Source organism: Macaca nemestrina, chromosome 3, assembly GCF_043159975.1.
Source record: "Macaca nemestrina isolate mMacNem1 chromosome 3, mMacNem.hap1, whole genome shotgun sequence".
Lineage (NCBI taxonomy): Eukaryota > Metazoa > Chordata > Mammalia > Primates > Cercopithecidae > Macaca > Macaca nemestrina.
In genome coordinates, this window is record NC_092127.1 from 67,581,828 (window position 1) to 67,608,367 (window position 26,540).

Sequence of the window (26,540 nt, forward strand, 5' to 3'; positions counted from 1 at the left end):
GGCAGGAGGAAGATTATCTGAATGGAGAAATTCCATGATAACTGGCAGAAGTTTTATTCCTTAAGATATTCTGAAAATTTCATAAAGGTAAACTCAGAACACTTAATGGTTGGGGAAATGACTGTATATGAAGATATAGTGAGAGAGAGTGTTTACAAGTTTCACCTCTGACTTAGGTGTCTATAAGGAAAATTCAGGGGAATGATAAAGTGTTTCCCAAATCACTATTAAACATAGTAAAATGTGTACCAGATGCAAAACAATTGTGTGATATTGGGTACACTTATTAAATAAATCCCCCCTTTTGAAAACTTTTTGAGGATAGGTTTGTGACCCCATTTGCTTAATAGACAGCCATCACTGTAGCTTCTATTTTAACATAGGTTCTAATACAGCTAATCTATCCAAGCTTTATACAAAAAAGGCTTGAAAGAATAAAGTAATCCCAGTCCTCAGTTGCAAAAATCCTGTGTTTCAGGCAAGAATTTGTTGTTGTTTTCCTATTACTGTGATTTAATGGCATGCCTGTGGGGTGCTGAATGCATTACGTAGAGTGCATTGATGACACAGTGAATGTTTTTGAGAGCTTTTGTGCTCTGGGTTATTTTCTAAGGTGTTATTTGTGATTATAAGATGCTAATACAGTAATGAGAAATGTACATAGCAAAGTGGAGAATGCCTTTCTCTATATCCTTTCCAGTGTCTTGAATGCCAGCTTGCTGTGATAATAACATTTTGTCCTGTTTCCTTTTATCAACAATAGACTTTCAACACAGTGTAAATTTACATGAACTATAAAATCCAGGGGACCCTCTGCCATTCTATACATTTGTCCAACTAGACACTATTTTAGGCTGCTTCACAATATGTATACCTTTAGGGGAGGGAATGGGGACTGGATAACTGGAGTGTATTGAATATAGAAGCATTCTGCATTAATAAACACTACTTAATACCATTGTTTTTTTTCACAATAGCAAATGTTTTTATTTAGGCTATTTCCCTATGAAATAAGATTAAATGTTTCTCTCCCCCACCTAATTCTAACTTAATGGATGTGAACAATTTTTCTCCACAAATACAGAAATTCAAAATTCTAAGGAGGAAGAATTGATTAAGTTCTTTGGCACCACTTAAGAAGTTTGAAAGGCAGCAGTTAACTGACATGTGATTCCCATTCATCTACATCCTTGCACTCAACCTCATTTTTTGCTGTTCACTGCCACACTCACTTTGATGAAATCAAATCAGATCAAAGCTACCAGATTGCATTCATTTCTACTTCTGCACCTTTGTTCGCATAATTCCCTTTTCTTCTCAGTTCTTAAAAAACTCAAATAATTTTTATTATGACATATTTCCAATGTACAGAAGAAAGCAGAAAATAAAATACATAATAACTGTATGTATGCATCTACCACCAACTTTAATAGACATTAACATTTGGTCACACAGTGATGTGTCACATAATGAAGATTTGATCAATGACAGACCACATATATGATGGTAGTCCTGTAAGACTATAACATCATATCTTTCCGTTACTTTTTCAATGTTTAGATATGTTTAGACACACACATACCATTGTGTTATAATTGCCTACAGTATTTAGTAGGCAATTCCTTACAGTTGCTGTTTAGGTTTGTACCCTAGGAGCAATAAGCTATCCCATATAGCCTGGGTGTGTAGTAGGCTGTATCATCTCGGTTTGTATTAGTCCACTCTAAGACGTTTGCACAATGATGCAATTGCCTAACAACGTATTTATCGGAATGTGTCCCTATTAAGTGACCAATGACTATACTTTGATCTCTCCACCTTTGTTTTTGCTTTTGTTATTTGTTTTTTGTTTTTTTCTGAGACAGAGTCTCACTCTGTCACCCAGGCTGGAGTGCAATGGTGCAATGTCAGCTCACTGCAACCTCCACCTCCCGGGTTCAAGCAGTTCGCGTGTCTCAGCCTCCCAAGTAGCTGGGACTACAGGCATGAGCCACCATGCACGGCTAATTTTTGTAGTTTTAGTAGAGATAGGGTTTCGCCATGTTGACCAGGCTGGTGTCAAACTCCTGACCTCAGGTGATCCACCTGCCTTGGCCTCCCAAAGGGCTGGGATTACAGGCATGACCCACTGCACCTGGCCTGTTTTTTTTTTTTAAGTTTTGTTATTTTTTAACAGAAGAATATTAATGTCTTTATTTAATTTTTTCATAAGAATCATATTTATTTTATTTTGCATATTTTTTTCTTAAAATATATATTTTTATTTCAATACCTTTTGGTTACAAGGATGACTTGCATAGTGGTGAAGTCTGAGATTTTAGTGCACCCATCACCCACGTAGTGTATGTTGTACACGACATGTATTTTTTTAACCCTCACCTCCCTGCCTAACCTCCACCTTCTGAGTCTCCACAGTCTATTATATCACTTTGTATGCATTTGTATTCCCATAACTGAACTCCCACTTATAAGTGAGAACATGCAGTATTTGGTTTTCCATTCCTGAGTTACTTCACTTAGCATAATGACCTCCAGCTTCATCCAAGTTGCTGCAAAAGACAATATTTCATTCTTTTTTATAGCCAAGTAGTTTTCCATCATGTGTATGTACCACATTTTCTTTACTCACTAATTGATCAGTGGGCACTTAGGTTGGTTCCATATCTTTGCAATTGTGAATTGTGCTCTAATAATGACTTCTTTTCCTTTGGGTGGATACCCAGTAGTGAGATTGCTGGATTGAACTATGGATCTGCTTTTAGTTTTTTAAGGAATCTCCATACTGCTTCCATAGAGGTTGTACTAATTTACATTCCTACCAGTAATGTATAAGCATTCCATTTTTACCACATCCATGCCAACATCTATTGTTTTCTGACTTTTTAATTATGGCCATTCTTGCAGTACTAAGGTGGCATCTAATTGTGGTTTCAATTTGCATTCCCTGAGGATTAGTGATGTTGCACATTTTTTCATATGTTTCTTGGCCATTTGCTGTTCCCTGACACACTTTGGTGAGATCAAGTCAGATCAAAGCCATCAGATTGCATTTATTTCTACTTCTGCACCTTTGTTTGCATAATTCCCTTTTCCTCACAGCTTTTAAAAATTTTAAATAATTTTTATGACATTTCCAATGTACAGAAGAAAGTAGAAACTTAAATACATAACCATAACCATATGTATGCATCGATCTTCTTTTGAGAAATGTTTGTTCATGTCATTTGCCCATTTTTGATGGGATTATTAGTATGTATGCATCTTATTTATTTATTTATTTATTGAGAGAGAATCTCACTCTGTCACCCAGGCTGGAGTGCAGTGGCACCATCATGGCTTACTGCAACCTCCATCTCCCGAGCTCAAGCAATCTTCTCACCTTAGCCTCCTGAGTACCTGGGACTACAGGTGTGCACCACCACACCTGACTAATTTTTACAGTTTTTGTAGAAATGGGGTTTTGCCATGTTGCTCAGGCTAGCTTCAAACTCCTGGGCTCAGCGATCCACCCACCTCAGCCTCCCAAAATGCTACTGCACCCGGCCTACATCTATCTTCTTTTGAGAAATATCTATTCATGTCATTGCCTATTTTTTGATGGGATTCTTTGTTTTTTTCTTGCTGATTTGTTTGAGTTCCTTGTAGATGCTGGACATAAATCCTTTGTCAGATACATAGTTTACAGATATTTTCTCATACAGATATTTTCTCCTTTTACTTTGATTATTTCTTTTGCTGTGCAAAAGCCTTTTAGTTTAATTAAGTCCCATTTATCTATCTTTGTTTTAGTTGCATTTGCTTTTGGGTTCCTAGTCATGAATTCTTTGCCTAGACCAATGTCTAGAAAAATTTTTCCTAGATTATCTAAAATCTAGGAAATTCTATCTAATTGTAGGTTTTCCTAGAATCTTTATGGTTTCAGGTCTTAGATTTAAGTCTTTGATGTATCTCAAGTTGACTTTTGTATAAGGTGAGAGATAAGGATCTAGTTTCATTCTTCTACATGTAGCTAGCCACTTTTCCTAGCTCCATTTATTAAATAGGTTGTCCTTTCCCCAATTTATGTTTTAGTATGCTTTGTGAAAGATCAGTTTGTTGTATTTGGCTTTATTTCTGGGTGCTCTATTCTGTTCCATTGGCCTATGTATCTACTTTTATACCTGTACCATGCTGTTTTAGTAACTATAGCCTTGTAGTATAATTTGAAGTCTGGTAAAGGAATGCCTCCAGATTTGTTCTTTTTGCTTAGGATTGCTTTGACTATTAGGGCTCTTTTTTAGTTCCCTATTAATTTTAGGATTTTTTTTTCTAATTCTGTGAAAAATTATGCTGGTAGTTTGATAGGAATTGCATTGAATCTGTAGATTACTTCAGGCAATATGGTCATTTTCATTGTATTGATTATTTCAATCCATGAGCATGGGATATGTTTCCATGTTTGTGTCATCTATGATTTCTTTCAGCAGTGTTTTGTAGTTCTCTTTGTAGAGATCTTTCACCTCCTTGGTTAAGTATATTCGTAAGTGTTTTGTTATTTTTGTAGCTGTTGTGAAAGGGATTGAGTATTTTGATTCTCAGCTTGGTTCGTGTTGGTGTATAGCAGTGCTACTGATTTGTGCACAGTGATTTTGTAACCTGAGACTTTTCTGAGTTTGCTTATCAAATCTAGGAGTCTTCTGCAGGAGGCTTTAGGGTTTTCCAGGTATACAATCATATCATCAGTGAACACTGATAGTTTAACTTCTTTTTTTTCCAATTTGGATGCCCTTTATTTCTTTCTCTTGACTGACTGCTCTGGCTAGGACTTCCAGTACTATGTTGAATAGAAGTGGTGAAAGCTGACATCCTTGTCTTGTTCCAGTTTTCAGGGGAAATGCTTTCAACTGTTCCCCATTCAGTATGATGTTGACTGGGTTTGTCATTTATGCCTTTTATTATTTTGAAGGTTTTTTGTTTGTTTGTTTGTTTGTTTGTTTTTTGAGACAGAGTCTTGCTCTGTCACCCAGGCTGGAGTGCAGTGGTGCAATCTCGGCTCACTGCAAGCTCTGCCTCCCGGGTTCACGCCATTCTCCTGCCTCAGCCTCCCAGGTAGCTGGGACTACAGGCGCCCGCCACCACACCAGGCTAATTTTTTGTATGTTTGGTAGAGACGGGGTTTCACCGTGTTAGCCAGGATGGTCTCGATCTCGACCTCGTGATCCGCCCACCTCGGCCTCCCAAAGTGCTGGGATTACAGGCATGAGTGACCGCGCCCGGCCTATTTTGAAGTTTTATCCAAAAAATGCAGGGATGATTTAACATATGCAAGTCAATAAATGTGATATATCACATAAACAGAATTAAAAACAGAAACCATATGATCATTTCCATAGATGCAGAAAAAGCCTTCTATAAAATCTAGCATCCCTTTATGATTTAAAAAAAAAAAAAAAAACACTCAACAAACTAGGCACCAAAGGGACTTAACTCAAAGAAAAAAGTGTTGTTTAGAAAAACCTTTCCATTCTTTTCAGCCTAACCGTTATTTTTGTTATTCTTTTGTGTATGTGGATAGATCCACTTTTAATAAGTCAAGTGATATAAAAAGCACCAGGAGAACTTGTTAATTGAATTTATCCTAATGTTCTGGTCAGTTCTTTCTTTTAATAGACACAGTGGTCACAACCATGCTTTGATTTATCTCTTTTTGTAAGCTGGATTTTTGAATTTTTTTGTTTGGTTGGCTTTGTAAAAAATTTTAGATTCAGAGGATGCATGTGCTTGTTTGTTACATGGGTATATTGCATAATGGTGGGGATTAGACTTCTAGGGTACCCATCACCCAAATATTGAACACTGTACCCAATAGTTAATTTTTCAACCCTGACCCTCCTTTCATCCTTCCCACTTTTAGAGTCCCTAGTGTCTGTTGTTTCCATGTTTATGTCCATGTGTACCCATTGTTTAGCTCCCACTTATAAGGAGAACATGCAATATGTGATTTTCTGATTCTAAGTTAATTCATTCAGGATAATGGCCTCAAGCTCCAAGGATGTTGTTACAAAGGACATGATTTCATTCTTTTTTATGGCTGCATAATATTCTATGGTGTGTGTATATATATGACATTTTCTTTATCCAATCAACCATTGGTGGACACTTAGGTTGGTTCCATTACTTTGCTATTGTGAATAGTGCTGCGATAAACATGAGTATTGGTATCTTCTTTTTTTTTTTTTTTGAGATGGAGTCTCCCTCTGTCGCCCAGGCTGGAGTGCAGTGGCGCAATCTCGGCTCACTGCAAGCTCCGCCTCCCGAGTTCGCGCCATTCTCCTGCCTCAGCCTCCAAAGTAGCTGGAACTACATGGGCCCGCCACCACGGCCGGCTAATTATTTTGTATTTTTAGTGGGGACGGGGTTTCACCGTGTTAGCCAGGATGAGTCTCAATCTCCTGACTTTGTGATCCGCCCGCCTCAGCCTCCCAAAGTGCTAGGATTACAGGCATGAGCCACCGCGCCCTGCCCCGAGTGCTGGTATCTTTTTTATGCAATGATTTCTTTCCCTTTGGGTAAATACCCAGGAGTAGGATTGCTGAACTGAATGATAGTTCTATTTTTAGTTATCTGATATATCGCCATACTGTTTTCCATGGAGGTTGAACTAATTTTCACTCCTATCAACAGTGTATAAGCATTCCCTTTTCTCCACATGCATACCGACATCTGTTGTTTTCTGACTTTTTAGTAATAGCCATTCTAATTGGTGTAAAATGATATGTCATTGTGGTTTTAATTTGCATTTCTGTAATGATTAGTGATGTTGAGGATTTTTTCATGTGTTTTTTAGCCACTTGTGTACCTTCTTTTGAGAAATTTCTGTTCATATCCTTTGCCCAGTTTTTAATAAGGTTGTTTGTTTTTTTCTTCTTGAGTTATTTGAGTTTCTTGTAGATTCTGGATGTTAGTCCTTTGTCAGAGGCATAATTTGCAAATATTTTATCACATTCTATAGGTTGTTTATTCTGTTGATTATTTATTTTGCTGTATGGAAGCTTTTTAGTTTAATTAAGGCTCATTTTTCTATTTTTGCTTTTGTTGCGATTGCTTTTGGGGTCTTCATTATAAACTCTTTGCATAGGCTGATGTCCAGAAGAGGTTTTCCTAGGTTTTCTTCTAGGATTTTTATAGTTTCAGGTCTTATATCTTGAATTAATTTTTGTATATGGTGAGAGATAGATTCTAGTTTTATTCTGTTGCATGTGTCTAGTCAGTTTTCCCAGCATCATTTATTGAATAGAGTGTCATTTCTTCATTGTTTATTTCTGTTGACCTTTTAAAAAATCAGTTGGTTGTAGTTATGTGGCTTTATTTCTTGATTCTCTATTCTGTTCCATTGATCTATGTGTATATTTATGTATTAGTAACACGTTGTTTTAGTTAATATAGTGTTGTAGTATAATTTGAAGTCAGACAATGTGACTGTGACACCTCAGTATTTGCTTTTACTTAGGAGTGTTTTGGCTATTCAGTCCATTTTTTGGTTCCATATGAACTTTTGGAATGTTCTTTCTAATTCTATGAAGAATGACACCAGTAATTTGAACTAGGAATTAGAAATTGCATTGAATCTGTAGATTATTTTGGGGAGTATGGTCATTTTAATGACATTGATTCTTCCAGTCCATGAGTATGGGATGTTTTTCCATTTGTTTCTATTGTCTACAATTTCTTTCAGCCATGTTTTGCAGTTCTCTTTGTAGAGATCTTTCACCTCCTTGATTAAATATATTCCTAGGTATTTTAATTTTTATGGCAATTGTAAATGAAATGAAGTTCTTGATTTTGTTCTTAGCTTGAATGTTATTGGTATATACAAATGCAACTGATTTTGTACATTGATTTTGTATACTGAAATTTTACTGAAGTCACCTCTGACTTCAGTGTGAAGTGTAGGAGTCTTCTGGAGGAGTTGTTGGGTTTTCTAGGTATACAATCATGTCATCTGCATACAGAGATAATATAACTTCCTCTTTTCCAATTTGTATACCCCTTATTTCTTTCTCTTGCCTGATTGCTCTGGCCAGTACTTCCACTAGCATGTTGAACAGGAGTGATGAGAGTAGACATCCTCCTCTTGTTCCTGTTCTTAGGGAAAATGCTTTCAATGTTTCCCCATTCAGTATGATATTGGCTGTGGGTTTGTCATACATGGCTTTTATTATTTTGAGGTGTGTTTCTTCAATGCATAGTTTCCAACAAACTTCTTTACTGAGTATCTACTATATTCACAGGCTGTATTAGGATGTAGAGGGGTGGGAGTGGAGAATAAACCAAGCAGCCTTATTTTTTCAGAGTTCACCACACAATGATCTTCCCCTTCTTAAATCCTGCCTTCCCCCATTAAAGCTTTCCTAATAGTAGTCTGACTGGCTGGCCTCCCTTCCCCAGACATCTAGTACAGCTATAACCTCTGTACTGAAGCTGCCTTGTACTGGCTTGTGAGCATCAACCCTGCATATCTTTTCTCAACTCTGCATTCAATCATGGTGGAAGTAGTTAAACCACAGAAATTGGCAAACACTACAAATCAAGGTCAGTTTGGTTTTTGTTTTTGTAGGAGAACTGATTTACCAGCATACCACTGCATATAAACATACTCACTCATAAACAGCTATTATGTATACTTAAAATGCTTTTATAGATAAGTCTTAAATGTAAATCCTACAATCTCCATTAGTGATAGAACCAGGTCTTGTGTGATTTCCTCAGTTTCCAAAGTGTTGGGCATATAGTAGGCATTTCTTTAATACTTTCTAAGCACTTTAAAAGAGAACGTTGATTTCTCTTCCTACCATAGTGATTCATTAATGGAATCCACTTTACCCTGTGTTTTTGTTATCCTGAATTTTAAAATGCTGTTTTTTGAAATTACTCTGATAGATAATTGCTTTCCCTCTCCCTGTGAGGTAATTTCATAAGCATCAAAATATGAAGTACTTGCAGCCCAGAAAGATACATCCTGGTAAATGATAGTCTCTCTGGTCTTATGCATACCCTGGCAATGCCAAGCTCTATGACACAAGCTGCCTGCTCAGTGTATTTCTCAGTTGCACTGTCTTTGCACACTCTGCATCATCTAGCAGGTCCCATTTGGAGGCCTAGCTTGATGCTATTCAGTTACTTGAGAAAGGAGGGAGGCATGAACTTCTGGGTCAGCAAAGGTTCCATAGCAAGGACTACAAGGTCTATCAGAGTGGAATGGAGCGTGATGCTATCAATAACTATCATGTACAAGTTTCTCCAGAGTCCCGGTCTTTTTATGTCATCATTTTCTCATTCCTCTAATTGGACAGTAAAGCTCATTGGAGAGACTGATGCTCTGCAAATCTTGTATTTGCAGACCTCGATCAGTACTCCTTACAATTCTTATGCAAGGACAGAGATTCTCGCAGATCTGGAATATATCTGCAGAGAGGCTGTTGTGCCTTAGGAGTCCTTTAGGAGACCAAACATAAGTGAATTTTTCTCCTGTTTGCCTTCTTTTTTCAGTAAACCATTCTAGTGTTCAATCAATTTGTCCATTTTTAAATTTTAAAAAAGGTTTTATCTCATTTATACTAGCAAAATAAAAATAGAGAATAGATCATGATCATATCTTGTATCCAGAGATTTTTTTTAAAGAAAAGTATTCATGGACTTCATTTTCCATTAACCATATTGGAGGACGTAGGGAGTAGAGGGTGCTTTCTGCTTTGTGATATAACTATTTTCTTTGGTTTTGCTACGTTAGTAAGTGAAACAGCTTCAACTTCCTTCCTCTGTCTTGCCAGAATTCCCAACATTCAGACCATTTGGGCCACTTTCAGAACTCTGAAGACATTCTATCAAGTACAATCTCCTGCTCTCTGTTCCTTTCCAGTGGACTTTAATAAATTCTAAATCCTAGGGGAGGAAGTAAAGGCAATCAACTCACTTTTCCATTTTCAAGGGGTTTCAAAGTCCTCACTTTGAAAAGAAAAGGCTTTGCAGAAGTGACTTCTTTCTCATTGTGTTAATGACAGATAAGGAAAATGTGTCCCTCCAATCACCTCACCTATGTGGCCCCTGGGGTGCTTCACCAGCCTGTAGGCCACCCATCATTATCTGTCCCAGCCTTTGTGAAGACAGCCAATAGCTCACATTAGGCTTTACTAGGATCATGTTTCTTTACTGGTCTCCTGACTCTTCATGAATCAAATCCTTAGCAGGCCTTAAACTTGCCTTACCAGTTATTATTAATAGTAACTGAATGTTGTCACTATCCCACTGGTACATCTGTAGCGAGTTTTCTTGCTTGGGCTGACACAGAAGAAGCAGGCAATATCCATCTTTTTGAACCATTGATTCACACAGGGACGGAAGAAAAAACACTGAACAGGAAGAAAACACCAAATGCTCTCTATGGTTTGTGTTCAGACTTATATGACAGATGAAAGGCAAGGGAAACCAAAATAATAGCTCTGAGAATGACGAGGGCTCCCTAGAGAAAACTCCCAGTGAGGGAGATTTGCGAAATAAGCCTGACCGGTCAACAGCACCCAAGCAACGTTTATTTCAATAAATGTTCACTGGATGCCCTACTGTATGCCAGACCCTGCGCTAAGTATCAACCTTAATTCTGCATATTTTGTCATCTGTGGATACGAAAAATAAGAATACTGACACATTTGGAAACAGGACAGTTTTACAGTCATGGTTTTAATAGCCTTAGCACCTTTAGAGAAATGATTAATTTTGGCAATTATTGATGTTCAATTAGGGTTACTCTTTGCATATTAACTAATACTACCTGGGATATTGGAATAAGAATCCAAAAACATTTAAAAAATTTCAAAAGAGAAATTATCAGTGTAACATAATAATTTTCATATGAGATGCTATTATTTAAAAAACTTTTTGGCAATCCATTTGGCATGGTTCCTGACAGCGCTAAGGACTGTGATTTTTGAAGAGTCAAGAGACCAGTACAGAAATACAATCTTAGGAAAGCCTGAAGTGAGCTGTTTGCTTCTTCACAAAGACTGGGTTAGAAAGTAATGGGTGGCCTACAGGCTGCTGAAGCACCTGGGGGCCACACTAGGTGAGGTGGTTGGTGGGGCACATTTTCCTTACCTGTCATTGAAACAGTGAGAAAGAATTCACCTCTGCAAAGCCTTTTCTTTTCAAAGTGAGGATTTTGAAAGCATTTGACACACAAAATGGGAAAGCAAGTTGATTGCCTTTACTCTGCTTTTCTTCTGGTGAGATATTTGCATAGATGTGACTGAATTCCAGAATGCATTAATGAAATCATAATGTTCTATATAATTCCACATTCATGTGGTATGTATAATCATGCTGGCACTTTGATCTTATCTTTCTATTCCCCAAACAGTCTCTGACCATACTGACTACCCAGAACTTGTAATGAAAACACTGGTGGGTGTGAAGGAAAGGGGAGACATACAAGTCTTCAGCTTTTACCTGACTCAAAATTTGACCATCCTTAGAAACAAGTATAGGATGGAAAAGAGGTACAGGAGAGTTTAGATACACTCCACTTGACATCAACAGACACATGTGGTTCCAGAAGGCAAAGTTGTAAGAGCAGTCGTAAGCAAAAACCACTCACGCTCTACTACACATATTAAGTGAAAAAATATAATGGAATTTATCAAAAATCTAGATAACCTTTCCTAAATAGCTTGACATTCCACTATGTGGCATTGGGAGCACATATATTTGATACTGAAAATTTTCTGGCATGACAAATATGCAACCACATAAGGAATTCAACATAAATGCCTCGCATATAGTGAACCTCATTCATTGCTGTAATGTCATAATCCTTGATGAAACAAACTGGCAGAAGAGAGGAATTTTTCTTTATAAGATTCTGGGTATAAAAAATGAAAATAACTCCATAGTCATAATTCAGTGTATCAAAGAAACTTAGATTCTGGGACACCAGTGTGAAAACAAAAACTTAAAACCACTCACCACTTCTCACTACCCTCCATCTGAAAATGTTTGTAGCCCTATGTCCTCAGGCTGCCATCCATGCTTCTAGTCTTGGCGTTTGTCCCAGTTGCTTAGATTGGAGTAAACTTTCACTGCTTTCTAGGACAATCATATCATACTAGGGGAAGCCCAATCTGCCCTGAACTATTTCTAGGGTAAGTGTATTGGGCTTCTAGATTGCTACCAGTGAGTTTCCACCATTGTTGGCCTAACACATGAGAAACTTCTACCAACAATATTATATAGCAATAATAAATGTTACTAATAAAAACTAAGAAAAGTGGCATTGGCAATTCTGGTAGCTGATATCATCAAATCATCTGGGCCTTTGGTAATTTATTGACAGCACCAAGAAGCCAGAATTGGACAATGAGGTTCTGGGACAGCCACCACTGCGAGGAGTACCCACATTGGAATGCAAATATCAGTTCCATTATTCACTGAGTATGGCCGCTCACAACATAGATGCCAAACGATGAAATGTCTTTGTGATTGGGTTACACTAACTCTGCAGGAATATTCAGGAAAACAAAACAAAAACAACTGTATAGTTTACGACACAGAGCAAAACTCTTCAAATTGGGAAAATTAACAAGGTAACTAGAAATTTCATTTAATGCCATTTACATTTTCCCAATTACACAGCATTTTAAAGATATGTTTCCAGTTTCTCAGGTAGCACATCAACCTTCAACTCATTTTTAACCACTGGTAGCCAATGTTGGAGTTGGTGTGGTTTCTCCTATCCTGTTCTAGCTGATTTATTTCTCTGTTCACACTAATCACATGGCCCATTTACAGAGCGTTCTCTGAGTTCCCTTTTGGCACTCCTAATGCTTTAGTAAGATTTTCATAGCAAGTCTTTTAACAAATTGCCACCAAGTCTACACATTACCATTGCCCCTTGTTGGAAACCAAACCTTTAGCATTCCATATGTGCTAGGATTGTTTTGACTACTTCTTGGGTGATGTTTTTTATTTATTCAAACTTGAAACATTTTCAGGGTTTTTTTTTTTGGCAAATTCTTCAAATGGCATATCAGCATTAATTTTGTATGTTTTATCATCAGTAACTAAAATTCCTGTTCAAATATTAAAACCATTTTTGCTAAATCACTAAACTTTGGTAAATTGGCAATTCAGTAAATTGAATTTTAACTTTCAAAAGACAAAATGATCTTTGGTGCATTGATCTATGAGGGCTGCAGGCTGTGAATATTTCCATGCTTACACTGAACAACTTCTATAAAATATAAATATACATTGACATTTTTGAAACATTTTGGCTATAATAGTGCCCTCAATAGAAAGAACACACATTAGAACACATTATCTGTGATGTCAACCACTAATAAAGGGACAAGCCCTTGAGGAATTTAGACTCAAGCAAAGGAGAAGTGTCTTCAACAAGAATTCCATACAGTGTTTATAAATAACCAAGAAGGCCCAGGATTCTGTTTATAGATATTATGTTGTGTCTTTCATCTAGGAACATTGTTGTACACTGCTGGGTCTTTCATGTGCTTACTTACCTATGATGCCCTATAAGAACTTTGGGGGGCCAGGGGCAGTGGCTCACACCTGTAATCCCAGCACTTCGAGAGGCCAAGGTGGGCAGATTGCTTGAGTTCAGGAGTTCAACACCAGCCTGGGCAACATGGAAAAACCCTGTCTCTACAAAAAATACAAAAATTAGCCAGGCATGGTGGCACATGCCTGTAGTCCCAGCTGCTTGGGGGCTTGAGGTGGAAGGATCACTTGAACTCAGGAAGTCGAGGCTCCGGTGAGCTGAGATCATACCACTACACACCAGCCTGGGTGACAGAGTGAAACCCTGTCTTAAAAAAAAAAAAAAAAAAAAAAAGAACTTTCATCTTACTGCTTCAGCCATAGGGTTCCTACTTGTTAAGGTTATAATAATTATCATTGTTTATATGGTAATATATTACTTACAAAAATACTGTGAACCATTATCTCTCTTAATAAGGCAATGAACTAGTTACACTACAGCAGATTTTCTTTATAATGAGGTATAATTTTATACAGTAGTATAGAAGAATACTTCAATTCTTCACCTAAAATTTCAACTTGTTACACATTCACACGTAGAAATTTCAGTTGAGTCAAAATTCTGTGAAAAATAAATGTAATACTCAGAAAGCCAAGTTCCCTTTCCCCAAAGCTGGCTCAGCAGGTACCTATGCCTCTATCATCACTATGCTCCAACTCAAATGTGGCCTCTCTTAAGACAGACAACAGCAAATTCAGGAAGAATTTACCTAGCTGAGACTAAAACCACAATGAAGAGTATTGGAATGACATTTTGATAAAGTCAGGGATCAAACTGACACCACCAATAAACACTGGAGCATGTTTGGCTTCATTGAGAAGAAACCATAAAAAGAGAGTAATGTTTGGCTACAAAACCAAGTAATCGCAAATGTGCATATACCAAATTTTTCTTCTAGTATTCATGAAATAAAGCTACTTCCCCCAGGATGGCTCAGCCAGCCCTGCCCCCACTAGGCTCTATTCTCATCTATTCCTGGAAACAGTATAAGAATTGAGCAATCTTGAGCTATATTCACACTGGTGACTGGCAGAGATTAATATCCTCTCTGAATTACAGTAACTTCGTCCAAATCAAACCATGCACAAAAACCCCACTCTGATTATAATATATAACTATGATATAAAATGAAGGAGCAAAATATCTGGACACTGAAAACCAAAATAGATTCTTAACTCTTTTCCCTAAAATAGGTTATATGAAATCTCTTTTTACAAAGAGATAATTGGCTACCATAAATAGTATAATAAAAATAGTCTCTTGTTTCTGCTATAAAAATTAAAATGTGTTCATGACAAAAGAGAAGACCACTGAGTTCTAACCTTTGATTCTTAATATTGAAGTCATTTTACAAAAATATAAATATCTTATTATACGTAGCAGTTAAACTAGCCTTGAGTTTACTACCAAATGATTACCTACTTTGGGCACTATTAAATGACTTAATTTCCAATATACTTCTTCACTTAGTAATGAAGCTATTAGTCACACTTTAGCCCATATAATTTATAAATGATTGATGTTATTAAAACTTAGCTTGTTATCTAACTGTGGGAATATGCTTGTGTGAAGCACAGGCTGCAGTGTTAGGACATACTTGTTAAGGCTGCAAAATATCAGCTTGACCAGCTGAATTCCAAATTTTAGAATTTTTGTAAATTAAGGATAATAATGCTATGAAAATAACAAATGCTTTCAAAAGGGAAAATGTTATCGAAACACCCTTTCTGCCTTGTGTTTTGATATTTTCTCTACCTTGTCATTGGAAAGCCAGTTTAGAATTCATTTCTGTTTCATACCAGAAGTTCAGAGCTCTTGTTAAATGAGCAATGACCAAAGACATGATGATGACAGCTGGAAAAATGTGGGGAACTGGTTCTACAAAGGCAGGTATAGTTATGACACTAAGTAAGGAGTCATAAGATTGGAGAGAATTGAGGTGGATCTGGTTGGCAATTGGAAGTCTCTCATTTCATGAGTGAGTGATGAAAATTATTCTGTATGTGAAGGACAAATTGAAATAAAGGAGATAGGAAGACCAGCTAAGAGGCTATTATGAACATAAGTGAGAGGTGAGTAGGACATTGACTGATGTAGTAACTCTGGAATTAGTAAGAAAGACGTTAAAGGGGAAGGGGAAGTATGAATGAGGTGAGGCAGCAGATTAAGTAAGAAGGAAAGATAAGAACAGGTCACAGAAGCAGTGACTAAGATGAACTCCAAGGTTGGAAACCTAGAGTCCCAGGAGAATGTGGAGGCCTTGGCATTCATAGAGAATTTTGAAAGAGCTGCAGATTTGGAGAGCAGACAGAATGGGAGCAAAAGATGTAAATCATAGATTCAGAAAATAAAACAGTATTTCATGGTAAAGAAAACTTGAGTCATGTCTAAATATCAAAGGGAGAAATAAAGGAAAAAATATGTAAAATATTAGAGAATAGGGAAGAATTCTCAATATACACAAAGGCCCTGGTCAGAAGAATTCATGTTAGTGATAATGCACTGAAAAGAAAATGTGATCTGCAGAGACACCTAATCCTAAAGTGAGAGGACTCTGAAGGAAGGCAGGTGGAAGCCAGGAGATAACATCACAAGATGCCAGTGCGCCAGACTCTTGAAGGTGAGTCGACTGTCATCAGACCCTATTCCATCCTCCAATCCTGATTCATGTTGTCTGTACGCTACCCATTTATTCATTTATTCATCCATTCATTCACTTAACAAACTGATTAGGGACCTACTATGTAGCAGGCACATGCTAAGATGTGAAGAGATATAAAGCAGAATCTTTCCCCCCAGAAAGCTCACAGACTCACAGAGGTGTTAGCGGGTAGGGAGGAGACAGATGTCGATAACTCATGCTTGACGCTCCAGTAAGTGCTCATTTTGAGAACAACAAGGAGGACACATAATTCTGACTAGGGAATGAGCAGGACTTCCTAGAGAACGTTTGTCAAAAAGTCATAAACATAAAAACTTTTCACCAAAAGATATGTACAAGCATGTTTACAGCAACATACTTCATCAGATCCCCCAACTGGAATCTATCCAAGAACCTGTAACAGTAGAAAGGTAAATAAATTGTGGTATATGCACACAATGGAATGAGAATGAATGACCTACAGCTACACACAACAGCATAGATGACTCATAGAAACATAATGTTGCGTGAAAAGACAGACACAAAGGAGTGCAGATGTAAAATTCCTCTTATGTGAAGTTGAAAAGCAGGCAACATGTATCTATGGTGTTAGAAGCCGCAGTGATGGTTGTTCTTTTGGGGATGGAGGGATAAAGACTGGAAGGGAGTAGGAGGGGGCTTCTGTAGTGTTAATACTGTGTCTTGATCCAGATGCTGTTTACATGGGTATGTTGAGTTTCGAGAAATTCCTCGAGCTATACACTTACTGTTTGTATACTTCTGTATACACCTTATACTTTAATAAAAAATGAAATGAAGCTTAAGAAGAGATGTCAAAGTTTGGGACACTGTGGAGTGTGAACCAAGGAGGACATGATGAAAAGAGAGTACACTAATTCTCCTCTGCCTGTTCCTCTCCATCCACTATTTTTCACCCTTCTCCATCTGCCTGTGCTCTGGAGGATGACTGCTATGGGCTCAGTTGTGTTTCTTCAAAAAAGATATGTTCAAGTCCCTAATCTCCAGGACCTCAGAATGTGACCTTATTTGGAAATAGAGTCATTGCAGATGTAACTAGTTAAGATGAAGGTGTACTGGAGTAGGGTGGGCCCCGAATCCAGCATGACTGGTGTCCTCATAAGAGGACAGCCATGTGAAGACAGAGACAGGGGAGAGTAAACAGCATGGCAAGATGAAAGCTTGAAGTGATGCTTCTACAAGGCAAAGAATGCCGAAGATTTCCAGCAAACCATTAGAATCTAGGAAGAGGTGGGGAAGGATTATGCTACAGTTTTAAGAGGGGCAGTGGCCTTAATGACACCTTGATTTTGAACTTCCATCCTCCAGAATTGTGAGACAACACATTTCTGTTGTTTTGAGTCACCCAGTTTGTGGTACAGCAGCCTAAGAAATGAATCCACTGACCTTTATAGATGGAATCAGTGGGCCAGGAAGTAGCTGTAGGAGGTACCATAGATCAGAGAGGATGAAAGAGCCCGACTATGCAGGCAGCTGCTGCATTTTTCTACCAAAGGCCAGCTCTCTCTCCAGGCCCTTTAACTGCCCCCTCCTCCTGCCTCTTAGTCCCAGGGATGGTGATGGGTCCTGCTATTGCTAGCACCAGGGTAATTCTTCATTCCCTGTACCTCCTCCTTTATCCAGCTTATGCTTTTGTAAATAGTCCTTTCACAAGCCCTCTTCAATTGTCTTATTTGAGTACTCTTAATTATATAAAGAAAGAAACTAGCACTTCCTAAATTTTACATTCGTATGTATATGTACATTACGATTTTCAGAACAAGCTTGTGAGAATTATAATGAGAGGCCCTCAGGAAAATCTTCTACAAAGGAACTAAGACCCTCTGATACTGACATGTAAAGGTTTTTTTCTTTTAGTGGTAATTGATGGGATTCAAACATCACAGGTATTGCCTATTGTTCTTAAGCGAGATATGTGTGCTGTTTCCAGAGACAGACTGCAACAAGAGAGAATTTCTGCATTCAGCAGAGCCCCTCTTTAAAATTCCTTTGTTTAGAAACCATTCTTGTTTGCTTTTATTTCCACAAAAAATAGAGGGGAGGGGAATTTATGTTTCGATGTACAGCAATGTAAGGTGAAAGAATTTTGTGGTTGGCTGGACCATGGCCCATAATTTCTGTTCTGGGAAAAGTTACCAAATTGTCTCCATAGGCTTGGCTACAAGCTACAGGCCATAAGAAAAAGCCTTTGGTCATTTGCCCATAAATGAAACATCTACATTCAGAACTCAGAACCAATAATCAATTGAGAAAACCCATCTTCATGGCCAAAAAGTGTGCTTCAAACAATACAGGCAATAGCTAGATATGGCTTTGCACTGAATTTAATAAAGAAAAAAGAGTGAAGGAAATTGTGACTTATAATTTGTTGCATTATGGTAAAAAAATAAATAAATGATTATTCTGGTCCAGTGAGAGAAGTAGTAAAATAATTGCAATAATAGTATTATGTGCCGGACTAAGCATTTTGCACATTTATCTCTTCAACCCTACAACATAGGTAATATTATTATACCATTTCGTAGATATAAAGGTAAACCTTGAAGAGGTCAAGTAAATTACCCAAAGTCATATGGCTAGTAAATGTTAAAGTTTAGGAGTCACACCAAAGTCTACAATATAAACATCAAAGTGCCATTGTCTTCCCATTACAAATGGGAAGGGAAAACCTTTGCATCTCCTCTCACAGGCTGAAAAACCTGGGTGTAAGGAAAAGCTGAGTTGCATTTAAAACAAATGGAATTTCCCCCCAGATTCTGAATTCTGACCCTGAGTCCATGGCAGAAGCAATGCCCCTATGTGGCAGATGAGGAAACCAAGGCTCTTGGAGGTTAAGTAATTTGCTCAAAATCACACAGCTATTAGGTAGCATAACCCAAAGTCTTGCTATCCAAAGATGAATATATGTTTGTAATGAGTAAAAGCTGGTCCTCTACATTTGGAAAGCTTATGAGTATTAACCTTGAAAATTAAAGTGCTAATCAAAACAGAAACTGTCTTTTCCAGAAATGTACTGCTACTAACTGATTTCACAAACTAGATCCAATGCCTCAGGGAGGGTACTTTTTCCTCAGGGTAAACAAGCTTAGCCTCTTACAAAATTTTATCGAATAAGGAATTGGCAGTGTGAAAGAAATATTTAGCAGGACAGATCCTGTAAGGCCAGGATTACTCAAAAACTAAGAGACAAAATTGAATTTACCGTGTAGGAACAGTCAAATGGGGTCATTACAGAAAAATGACCAGTCCCAGTGGAACTGAACTAGGGTTCAAACATCGCCTGTAGGCCAGTGCGGTGGCTCATACCTGTAATCCCAGTACTTAGGGAGGCCGAGGTGTGCAGATCACTTGTGCAGATCACTTGAGCTCAGAAATTCAAGACCAGCCTGGCCAACATGGTGAAACCCCGTCTCTACTAAAAACACAAAAATCAGCCAGGCGTGTTGGCACACGCCTGTAATACTAGCCACTTGGAAGGCTGAGGTGGGAGGATCGCTTGAACCTGGAAGGCAGAGGTTGTAGTGAGCCGAGATCATGCCACTCCACTGCACTCCAGCCTGAGCGAGAGCAAGACTCTGTCTCAAAAAACAAAAAAAAGTTTTTTATCACAAGTATCTTATGATTTATGTTTATTCATTTCATATTATGTATTGATGCTAATTTATAATTAAGGTTTAATATATCTTTAAAATATATGAAGGACATTAATAATATATGTCCAAGGTAGCAATAAGAAAATTGAAAAGGTAATGGAGTGTTACAACAGAGCTAATTGTTATTCTGTAGTTACAGCTGTGCCTTACTGGCCCCATGTAAAGTTTCTTCCATTCCAATAACAGATATTCTCAGTGGTTTCCCTTCCAGAGCCATGCTGAGTAGCTAAAACTGAAAAAATACCATAATAAGACAATAATCTAACTAAGTAGTTATTAAACGTTAGAGCGTAGCGAAAGCATCTGGAGGGCTTATTCAAACACAGATTTAGGGTCTCCAGTTTGAGAGTTTCTGACTCACCAGGTCTTCAGAGGGGCTGGAGAATTTTCATCTCTAACATATTTTCAGTTGATGCTGATGCTATTGGTCCACGGAAAACATTTCGGGTGCTTCTGATCTAACTGCATGAGTAGATCTGTTGCCCATCTGTTGTAGAATCCCCCAGGAAAGTCTTTTTCTCTATTTGTGTTTTCAGCAAGTACCAGTTTCACATGCATGACAAGGTTAGAATTGAGGTTTAAAAATTAAAAAAAAAAAAAAATCTTGGCCTCTCCATTCTTGATACAAACAAAGATGTCAACAAAATGCTGTAAGAAGAACATAACATCAAAGCTAAAAACAAAAACAAATCCAAAAACCAATTCAATATAAGTTTCCATAGATTTTGGTGTGCTACCTGGACCTGCTGTTTTAAGACTTACTTGATGGAGACAGAAGTTGTAAACCTCCATAAAATTGTGTGAGAACAGCACTATTTTCTTCATTTAGCAGCTGACAAAATAAGGACTTGAATGGTATAAATAATTACTGAAAGGCAGCAGACTAAGGGAATGGTAAAAGAAAGAAATGAAGATAAAGGAGGAGAGAGAAAAAGAAAAAAATATTCAGCTTTTCTGTTTTCCTCTGCTGCTAAATGTGTACATCACACTTGGAGGAAAAAAACTCCTGATGGCCCTGTTTGCTTATCACTGGATCATACAGCATGAGAGCTAAAAAGGATTTTATTTTACAGAAAAGTAAACTGAGGCTCAGAGCCAATAAGCAACCACTGCTACTTCCCCTAGCTGGTAAGGAATGACTTACAGGAAATCTTGGAGCTCAGATCCAGTGCCCCCTCCACCACATCTAGTTGCAACAGTTCTAAAGGCAAAAGATACTCTGGTTAAAATGGAAAGAACACTAGCCTATAATTTGAGTTCTGGATCTCCTCTGTGGACCTGTCACGGAATCGGTTTGGTTTCATTTTCCTCAGTTCTAAAATGAAAATAACAAGTTCTACCTCACAAGGTTTTTCTGGGAATCTATGACGGAAAGGATGTGATGTTATATTTTGTAAACTGAAAAGCACTGCACAGATGACAAATACTCCAGTGGAGATCTGGTGTGACTGATGGGCCTGTGGGCATTTTACAGCTTAATGGCAGGTTATAAACAGGAAGAGACAAAGGTCATAAAGAAATAATTTATTCAAAATGAAAGAGCCAGTAACAAGTAGCTCTAACAGACTTCTATTTCTTGTGGTGAATGGCATACTCTGACATTAAAATTGCATATAAGACCAAATTTGTATTGAAGTTTGAAAAAAAAAAGTTAAAACAAAAACGAACAAGCAGAAAGCAAGAGAAGATGTGATCAAGTCACATCTGGACCGTAGGTATTATGAACCCATAATACCCAGGTTATCCCATAGGTTGGCATTGCCTGGGAGGACTGAACAATCACGCTTTAAGCCTTTGGTATTAATCACATATTCCACAGAGCTCTTGCCCTAGCTGTAGCTATTCATGCCAAATTGTCAGTCTTCCTGCACCATCTGGGGAAGTTGTAGGTCAGTAATATCTAGATCTGAACTTTCGAATGGCTTATGGCTCTTGCGATTACCAACAGACTCCCAAACCTCTTGTTTTGGGACTAGAATTTCTGTGAGGCTATTTAGCAACACTGTGGTTCTTCTAGTTAATGGGAATTGCAGCTGTGGCTCCAGAAGCCTGTGACTGCAGATACTGCTAGTCGGGGCATTAACTACGAGACACTAGAAGCAATACAGTGACCTTTATGCAAAGGCCCAAAATAACCAAGGCCAAACTGAGATGGAATAAGGAAAACTTAGCCTGAATTAGCAGCCATGATATACAGCAAGAAAAACAGGGATTACTTGTCTCCACAGTCTATGTTTAGCAGAATGTGCTCCTTCGAAAGCTGGAATGTGTAGCTGATATTTATAGAAAGCAGCATATGCGTGTCCAGAACCTTTCTGTGGTATAAAAAAGCAAACTGTGGTGAACCATGGAAAGGAATTCATTGTCAATGTTGGTAAACTGAAACCCCAGTGATGGGGATGTAATTCTGTTTGACTCACTGGAGCTGTTTCCCCACCACTCTTGGGTGCTATGAGGCAGTTCAGGGCACTGTGAGGATAGAGATGGGGGAGGGAAGCTGGTAGTAAATAAGAAACTTTTTAAAAATTAAAAGAAGTTTCTTGATCTTCTGGTGTCCTTATTTAAAAACAGAAAAGATACAATAAAGGTGTCATCGATTCTAATGCTGTTGGGTGGAGTGGACAAAAAGCAATGATCAGGAAGAAATAAGCCATGCATAGAAATAGGAGCATTTGCTAACATTTTCCTTCAGGCAGATTATCAAGAAAATTATTACCCTACTTATTCTATAGTGTATTCATTTAGTTCAGTAAGTACTTATTAGGCACTTATGTGTTTAATTTTTCTAGGGAAAAGGTTACTTCTGTTGTTTTTCTATTTTGCGTTTCAGAAGAAAGCCTTTTCCTTCTAAAGAGTTTTAGGTAGCAGGCAGGTCTGCTTTACTTATGGTAGGGCCACCACTGACCTAGATGGTGTCCATGTGTGGGTGGAGGCAGGCTCGTGGGTGCGTGGCTTAGGATGTGAAGTGAGGGCTGGATTTCAGCTCCCATTTGTGCCCCAATCAAGGTGTCATTGAACAGTGAGCAGACTGCCCACCTGTCCTTAGTAGCCTGGCTTCATATAATAAACATTGTGTCTGAAGAAGTTGTGTGTTAATTAAATATATGCGGACTCACTATGACCTTTGGCTTCTCCATAAGGGGAGGTTTTATAAATTGTCAGGACAGTATCTTACACTCTGAAACCAAATACTTGTAGCAATTCCATGATGGTTTTTTTTTTGAGGGGGTGGGTGGGGGTGTAAGGTGAAGAATTATCTCCTAGTTGATCTGTTCTATAAATTAATATTTAACATCATAGTAATTATTGAATTATTCTAGAATAGTTTAATGAATTAAGTTAAACTCAGTTGAGTTCATGTCCAGGGTGGAAAAAAACCTCTATCTATGTGCTCCTGAGTTCTTCAGGATAAAAACTTTATTATCAACTATTCTGAAGGAATATGTGGTACCATAACAAATTTATTTCTTGCTACCTAATGGTTCGGGAAGACTCCTCCAAAATAAGTATTGAAAGTTGGCAAAGGAGACAAGAAAACAGGACTGCTATCAAGAAATTATTCCTAAAATTGGTTTCCCTGCTGTCAATTCTCACCACTACCCTCCCTTCTAGGGCTGCACAGTCTAAGTTTAGAGGTGAAACGCATGCCGTGTGCAGGTAGAAGACAAAGTATTTTCTCCTTTCTCTCAGGGTAAGCATAGACCTAATGTGTTAATGCGAGTTTTTAAAAATTCATGGTCTTGGTCAGAACTATTTTGGTTGGAAGTGACTAAACCCAACTTGGATTGGTTAAGATGATGCGAAGGCAACTGTGGAGCTGGGACTTGAGAAGAAATTCATACCAGGTCTCAAAACTTATTGCTCTCACTTTCTCCTAATCTCTCCTTCTGGTTTCCATCTCTCGACCTCTCAGTTTCTGTCTATAGGTCAGCTGTATATTTTCAGACGCATCTCCTCATGGAAATATGACCACCAGCCGCTATTATGCCGAATACCTCCAAGTTTCACCACCAGAGGGAGACTGAGACTAGCCTCTGATCACAGTTTAACCATCACAGGGGAGGCTCCCTCTGATTGGCCTTCCTTGTGTTCATCCCAGCTGGGCCGGAACCTGTTCCAATCAGCTGTAAGTGGGACACGGTTTACTATCACCACCTGGGCCAATCAGAGCAGGCCGGTGAGTGTGCTCTGTAAGTGAAGGGCAACTTGTATTTGCTTATGGGTAGACTAGGGGAAGGAGCATTTCCCGAAAGAAGGCCGTACAGTTGTGGACAATGACCACTATGCCCATTCTTACACCAGGTGAGAGTTAACAGCCTCCTTTGTACTTGTTTATTCAGCACCAGTTTTTTGAACTAGGTAAGAAGGTTGGGATGGGAAGACATGGTTGTCTGTATATTCCAGAGCACAGTCCAGTTGAATATCATTTAGGGGCAAAATGCTGAATGATTAAGAACTTGTGCTCTGACTTGGAAGACCTAAGTTCAAATCTCAACTTTACCATTTACTTGGTGAGTGATCTTGAATGAGTTGTTTAACCTCCCTCAAACTCAGTTCCCCTTATATTCAAAGCACTTTGCCAAAGAGCCTGACATGCAGTAAGCACTCCATAAATGACAGCTACTATTATTATTACAAAATATATCAAGTAAGTCTTATTGTCACTGTTGTGTTAATAAGATAGTGGCATGTCTTGTGAAGACCACGTAGAATTTGGGTAAAAGTCCACATTGTTTTATTTGGATGCACCCTCACCAGAGCAGCTGCTGCTGTGAAAAAGCCCCTGTACAAACCAGACTTTACCTCAGAATAATTTTCTCATTATAGTGGCACCCTGTCCTAAATTTCTGTGTTTCTAATTTTGTGCCCCTTCCTGCCCATTCTCTCATACTTGCTTGTTTCTCAGTCTGTGTCTTGACACACTACATTCCCGATATTCTTATTGTTCCTAACCTTCTCTGCCTGCATCTTTCTGGCAGGAGTTCCTGACTCTCCAGACAAGTGAAGCCTGCATGTTTCATACTGTCACTGGAGTAACTTGCTGTGCAGGAAGGCAGGAATGCATTGGATATCAGCACTGACACAGGAGAGCAGAACCAAAACAGGGAGAAGTGAGTGCAGATACTGAAGTAGAAAGGGATAGAGAGTCACCAACGCTCTTAGAAGAAGAAAAGTATGCATCCCAAGGGACAGTGGGCAGCGAGTAGCTAAACTCTTGTGGGAGGCTGCCATAAGGTAGTCTGCAGTCTGGTCCACGAGGAGAAAGGAAGAGCAAGGCAAGAAAAATGAAGATACACAGTGCAAAAAAGCATGTGCAGGTGGAAGGATTAGTAGGGATTCACTTAATTGCTGAAAGGCTTGAGATTCAGACTTGAAAATGGGCAGGCACCAATGCAGCTCTGGAAGATGGGAAAGGAGGAACTTTAGCATGGTCTCCTGACAGGGCAGGGTACCACTGATAAAATCTCTAAACCCCGGTGTTCCTTTTGTTGTGTCACTCACTCCAGATTCAGAGACCCAAGAGAGGGCATCTGACTGACAGAGTACAGGTTAGTAACTCACACCTTTGTTGGCCTGGGGCTTTGAGAGGACAGAGCAAGTCACTTCAGCTCCTTTGAAGGGCGGTCCCCAGATCTACCACCCACCGGCATCACACACAGTGAGAGAGAGGTAGTTCCCCAAAAGGAAATTAGGGTACTGCTAGGAAATGGAATAAACCCCAGGCAGCCAACAAAACAGCAAATGTCCTCTGCACAGTTCCCACGGCATGACATTTTTGTTATTTTAATACAGAAAAATGAGTTGCATCGATTAGAGGAAAATAAACATCTCCATAGATAGATTATATCATACAAGGATTTTTTATTTTTTTTAACAGAATCCATTTTGTAATTCTAAATTTTATATAGAAATCCAAATGTAAACAGATAAAAAGCAAAACTTCTGGGTTGGAAGGGGAGAAAAGACCCCACATTCAGGCTACTTTTGGCAGCCCTGAGGTCCCACCACGTAGAACCTCAGACTTTGAGAAACACAATTTGAAAACCTCAGCTGAAAGTCCTTAATGGTGGCTATTTTTTATAAACTTCAAGCACATATTGAAAGGCAATTCTCACATTAGAGTTTGTAGGGGAAAATATATGCACCAGTGTATTTAAATTGTAGTTCTTGGTCTTCCTTGCTGTCAACCAGAGGTTAAATTATGGCTGTGTAAAATAAAAATGCAAGAATAATAGACTGTCCATAAAATGTTTCTTTGCTTTTCGGATATTTGTTCCATGTTGCTTTATCATTTCAAGTTAGTCCTGAAAGACTAGAAAATTTACTCTTTATTATTAATATGTTGTTCTTGGAACTTGAAAAGGATGAGACTGAATGCTCTGTGATTGTTAGAACCACTGTTAAAACCAGCAGAGACTGATCTCTATACAAGTAGCTTCAATGGAGAAGAAACTAAAGACTAGAGGGCATGAACTCTACAATTACAGAGGTATTTTCTCCAGCTCAAAACGAAAGTGCATTGACTGGACAGAAAAGCAAATTGCTAGCACTAAGCCTTCCTGAATGAATAGAAGAGTTCAATGATATCTGCACTATTCAAGCCAGCACATTGCAACTG

The 26,540-nt window shown here is 38.4% G+C and overlaps 1 long non-coding RNA gene across 1 annotated transcript in view; it reads right to left on the reverse strand.

The window, feature by feature from the left end:
• The window catches only part of LOC139362331 (uncharacterized), an 81,004-nt gene extending 56,945 nt beyond the window's left edge, over nt 1–24,059 (reverse strand). The window contains exon 1 of the long non-coding RNA XR_011621004.1: nt 20,283–24,059. This is a non-coding gene — a long non-coding RNA (uncharacterized lncRNA). The remainder of the gene's footprint in view (nt 1–20,282) is intronic.
• Between the last annotated feature and the right edge of the window lie 2,481 nt (nt 24,060–26,540).